We start from the raw sequence: 5,471 nt of genomic DNA on the forward strand, positions 1-5,471 counted from the left end.
GCTGTGGCCGGGAGGGGGCTCCACTCCGGTGGGCTCAGGCTGTGAGGACACGGTGGGCGCTGTGTACCCGGGCGTGGGTGCCCAGGGCTGCCACTGTGGAGGCCAGGGGCTGCCGCCCCCCAGCACTGATGGGCGGCTTGACTGCACCCTACTCACTCCAAACCCGGCCTCTGCCCGTGTGGGGAGAGGCGCAGGAGCCCCAGCCCCCCACGTGGTGCTTGGGATTCGAAGTCAGAGGGTTTGCGGGGCACCTCTGAGTCGGGGGCCTGCCACCGCCTTCCCTGCGAGCAGTGTGCCTGCCCCTGTGAGGACGACTTCCCAGGATGGAACGTGGGAAGGGAATTGCTGCTAGAAACTCCACCCGGTGGACTCGGGCTGGAGCAGAGCTGGCTGCCAGCGGCCAGAGCCTCGTCCCCCTGAGCTCTGCTCCAGGTCACGCAGCACCTGCCGAAGGGTCAGTGTAGCCGTCGGCAGCTGGGAGAGCCTGCAGGCCGCCGCAGGCTTGCGGTGGGAACCGCTCCAGCATTCTCCCCCAGCGGCGGCAGGAGACTCGGTGCTGTCGCAGTTAGGGAGGGGGCCCGGGAGGCTGCGGGCCCTGCACCGGGTGCCCCCACATGCCCGGAGCGCCGGGGGAGACGGGCAGCCCTGGGCCTCAGGGGAGAGAGCTCCTGGGGGACATCGAGTCAACCAGGCTGCTTGTAGAAAAACTGGAACAGACCTTCAAGCCTTTACAGTCTTTTTTGTGATCACAGTCGTTGTGAATTCTGTCTGCGGACGACCCTCCCTGGTCCATGGCCCGTTCCCCCTCTGTCGGCACTTGTCTCATCTCGTCACCTGGAGTGCGGCCTTCACCCCGGGGGCAGCGGTGCCCCCCCACGCGCGGCCCTCTCTCTCCAAGGGGCCTTGCTCGCTGGAGAGCTGCCCCGGGACCCCAGGCCAGCGACAGCCTCAGGGGCATGCCGACTCAGGGCGTCTCTCCGGGGCCCCTGAGTGTGCAAGGAAGGGACCCTCTGGGCGGCCGTGGAAGCTGACATCAGGGCCACCGAGTCCTATCCTCCAGAAGGGGGGGCCGAGGGGCGTGGCCTCCTGCTGCCTCTGAATGGCCACCTGGTGCGGCCGCTGCTGGCCATGGGGCCTGCAGGCCCCGAGCCCCAGGATGAGCCACGGGAGCGGAACGTTCAGGATAGTGCGACGTGACCGTGTTTCTGGATGGATAAGCACTTCCTGTGACCAGCCTCGAGTCTGTCTGCCTGGGACACATTTAAAGAGAGGTCACTGCTGACCCCCCTGGTGTGCCGGCCCAGACTCCCCCACCCAGCATCTTATGATAGCTTTCAGCAGTATTCTTGGGGTTACTTTAAAATAGAAATAAAAAGAACCACACAGATTCAAGAAAATCAATCTCTGGGCACCATGCATTCCCGTTTTCTGTCCTCTCCAGGGTCTGTGTACAGGTAAGGGGAAACGTTACACTATTTACATAAAGATATCAAAAACAAGCCATTCACGCCTGCTTCCGTTGGGTCTGAAAATATTATTGTCTTCAACATCGTGTTGCAAGCTCCACCGTGCCACCACGAGTCAGACCTTACCTTTTCATAAGAGATAAATGCTATCTTCACATTTCTGTGTGGCTTGGATTAGCGTTTTTGAATAAAACAGATAACACGGGTTACTCATAGGAGGGAGTGCAGTAATGGGATTTATTTGCGGACGCCTCACCATCACACATGAAGGATGCAGGCATCTGCACCCAGCTAGGGCTCTTTTTCCCCAACACAAGCCCTCGCTCCGCAGATAAACGCGGGTCTTTACGGCAGCCGCCGCTGCTGCCGGCTGTTTTTCTTCGCGGATAATTCCTCACTCAGAAAAAAATGCTATCTGATTACAAATTATGTACCTATTCTTACTTCTTTTGCCCAAGGCGGCAGTTAATTTTTGCCATAGGTCATAGAGGATAAAGCCCCAAAGATCGGGGGCCTTCTTAATTGCGCTGCCACGGAGAGCTGTCGCCGGGCGCGGCGAAGGAGTTATTGCACCTCCCAGATAATGCCCTTTCCCCACGAGCCACGGCGTGCGTTCGCCCTCCACGGCCGCCGTATTAATTAGACTTCAAGGATGCTGGAGAAATTATAGCTCGGGCTCCTGCTCGAAAAATTTAGGCAATGTTATAGAAGGAATCTTGCCAGAACTTGCAGGGAAAGGAATTAACCTGGAGGCTTTTGTTTGTTTGTTTGTTTCAGAGAGAAAAGAAAAACAAAAAGAGCCTCCACCTCTGCTGGTCCGGGTCCCGCTGCAACAATGTAGGAACCGGATAGAATCCCGGGCGGAGTTTGTCAGTCCTGGCAGTTGGGCTGCAACAATGTAGGAACCGGATAGAATCCCGGGTTGAGTCTGTCAGTCCTGGCAGCTCTGCCGCAACAATGTATGAATCTGCTAGAATCCCGGGCGGAGTCTGTCAGTCCTGGCAGCTCTGCCACAACAATGTATGAATCTGCTGGAATCCCGGGCGGAGTTTGTCAGGGCTGGCGCTGTGCGCACGGAGGAGGGCCCGGGCGCGACCCGCGGAAATCTGGGCGCGCGGCACGCATCCCCCGCCCCCGCGCCGGCCGTACATCAAGCGCACCGCCAGGGAGGACAGGGGGAAGCAGAAAAGGAGGGCAAAAGGCGAAGCGGTTTGTGTCCATTTAAGAAAAAATCAATAATAGCATAAAATTGATTTAGTGCTTGTCATAAAACATAAGTAAGTGCTGGAAAATAGAGAAAATTGAATCTCAATTTAATCTGCACAAAAGCCACACTGTACTGATGAGGCAGCTGGGGCGGGGGCGGCGGGGACCCCGGGGGGAGATGTGTAATTGTCATATGGAAGACTCTTTCCGGCCGCCGCGGCGTGGGGGAGGGCCCATTAATCATGTGGATAAGGGGCATGGAAATCAAATCTCAATTAAAATCTGTTCAATAATGCCTCTAATATGTTTCTCGAGCATTAATTTTTCCCCATCGATCCCGCAGCGCGTAAATCAGCCACGGCGCGGCGCGTGACGGTTTATGGAGGGCCATCACGGCTTTATGAAGTTAATGCCGCGCTCCCGTCTCCGCGGCGCGGGCTGGAGTTTTATGTCTGTTGTTCGCGTCTATTATTTTCTTCAGCTAAAAATTATCTGGGCCATAAAACTAGAGCCCAAGTTCATTTTTCCCCCCAAACGCCTCTGTAGCTGCCCACCGTCAGAGGCCAGGTTGCTCTTCTCAAACGCAGCCGGGGTGGGGGCCCTTTCCCCGCGAGAGAGCCGTGCGCCCAGCGGAGTGGGCTTCCGGAGAGCCCGCAGGGAGGCCCCCAACGCGGCTGCTCCCGGGTTGCTTGCTCGGGGTCGTTCTCGGGCAGCTCCGGAGATTTCTGTGCCTCCTGGACAAAACCTGTGTGTGTGTGTGTGTGTGTGTGTGTCCGTCTCCTGAGCCGTCCTCAGGCAGGGAGGCTGTCCGTGGTGGACGCGGAGGTGAGTCTGTGCTTTGGAACCAGTCACACACAGGTCTCCTCGTCACCAAAACGTTCACGGAGCAGGGGGCAGTCTTCAGGAGAAGGGACAAGGTGTGCATGTCCTGTAACTTGGGGGCTGTCTTGAAACTCCTCTTAAAGCTGCAAGTCACTTGGGCACCGGGGTGAAGAGGAGCCGGGGTGTCTTTTCAGGGGTTCGGTGGCCTCACAGGGGGAGGGGTGGGGGAGCACCAGCGATCAGCCCCCACCGGCTGCGGAACCTCCGAGCGAGTGCTGCCCGGCAGCGTCCCCACTGCAGAGTCAGGGGCCTGGCGTGTGACCGCCCCTTGGGCGCCGGCTCAGGGGCCCAGGACACAGGGACTGTCGGAGCTGGCTCCTGAGGTTCCCGGGGCTTCAGGAGTCTCACAGCTTGGAGACCCCAAAAGCCGTTTTGAAGGTTTCCGCTTCCGCTGGGTGAAGGTGTAGCACCTTCAGTTTACACCACATTGGGCTCGAATTTAGGAGACAGTGTCATCAACATGGATTCACTTATTCAGTCATTTATTTTCATCAGTGTGACGCACGGGTATTTATTCTCCGGGCTGTCGGCCAACACCGTTTTATCTGCTGGCTCAAACTTTTCCACCTTTGGCCTTGGGCGCCCTTCCAGGTGGCCCCGGGGCCTCTTCGAGCTGCGTGTGCCCAGGGTTTTGTGTCTGGTTTCTGGAGAGAGCCCCCACGCCCCAGCGCTGCGAGGGCCCCCGATCCAGGAGCCGTGTCTCCGTGGACCCCCGGCTCCTCTCTCTGAGTTGTTGTCACATCGGGACCCAGAGTGACGGGGCGCCGGCGTGTCCCGTGCTTCTAGGGCCTCTCCGCTGGCCCAGGACGGGGAGGGGTCTGCGTGGGCTGGGCACCCCGTGTGTGTGAGCCTCCATGACCGTTTCCGTGTGCACCTAGGAGTGTCCGGGTGCGTGAGTTCCACACACATACATGCATGTGTGCACACACACGTGCACACACAAATACACACACGTGCACATACTCATGAGTCCTTCCTGTGTCCCTGGCTTGAACCCCCACCCAGGGGCTGCCCCCACTTCCCTGTGCTCGTTGTCACCTCCCCAGTCCCAGCGGGGACGGGCCCAGCAGCAGCCCCAGACCCCACGGCGGCAGCATCGGACCCCTGCCCAGGGCGGGGGAGGGGGCCGTCCACAGCTGACCTTCACGCCACTTGTTTTCCTTGGGCCGAATGACGGGACTTGTTCCCGCCGTCCCCCCTTGAAATGACGTCTGGCTCCAGCCCCACACCCCATGTCTCCCATCCCGGGAGTGTGGGCCACCCACTCAGCTCCTGGGAGGAGCCCTCCCGGCCCAGGCCCTCCCCACCACACGGGCACGTCCCAAGCAGAGAGACAGGACGGCCTTGCTCCCCCACTGACAGGACCCAGGTCCCACTGCTGCTTTGCATCGAACCGTTTGCCACACCCCCCAATGCCCTCGGCCCCGCCCACACCGCGTGATGCCACCTTCCTGCGCCCCTGCGCGCTCGGTGCCGAGCGGCTGCTGCGTGAGGAGGGACACGCTCTGGGCGCTGGGAGTGCGCGCGGGGGCGGCTGCGCTCCTGGGAGCGGCTCGGGGGCCGAGTCTGCCGACAGCGCCGTCCACGTGGAGTCGGGAAGGGCCGGCCACTGCTCTCGGAGGGATAGCCCGGGGCGGGCCGGGCCAGGTGCGGCGGGGGGGGGGCAGAACTGGGAGTGGGCGGAGGGCCAGAGCCCCCGGCAGACCGGAGCGAGGCTGCCGAGGGTGCGGGGCCCTGTCATGGGTGAAGGACAGAGGCCTGGCTCCGGGCGGCCTTCGTGACAAGTGGACTGGGGAGAGCGGGGGCGGGAGTGGACGCGGGGAGAAGCGTGGGGCCCGAGGGAGGTCGCGGGCAGTGGACAGGGAGGGGAGGAGGCCTCCAGGGTCTGTGCTGGGCACCAGTGGACGGGACCTAGCG

This window comes from Phyllostomus discolor, chromosome 9 (genome assembly GCF_004126475.2).
Source record: "Phyllostomus discolor isolate MPI-MPIP mPhyDis1 chromosome 9, mPhyDis1.pri.v3, whole genome shotgun sequence".
Classification (NCBI taxonomy): Eukaryota; Metazoa; Chordata; class Mammalia; order Chiroptera; family Phyllostomidae; genus Phyllostomus; species Phyllostomus discolor.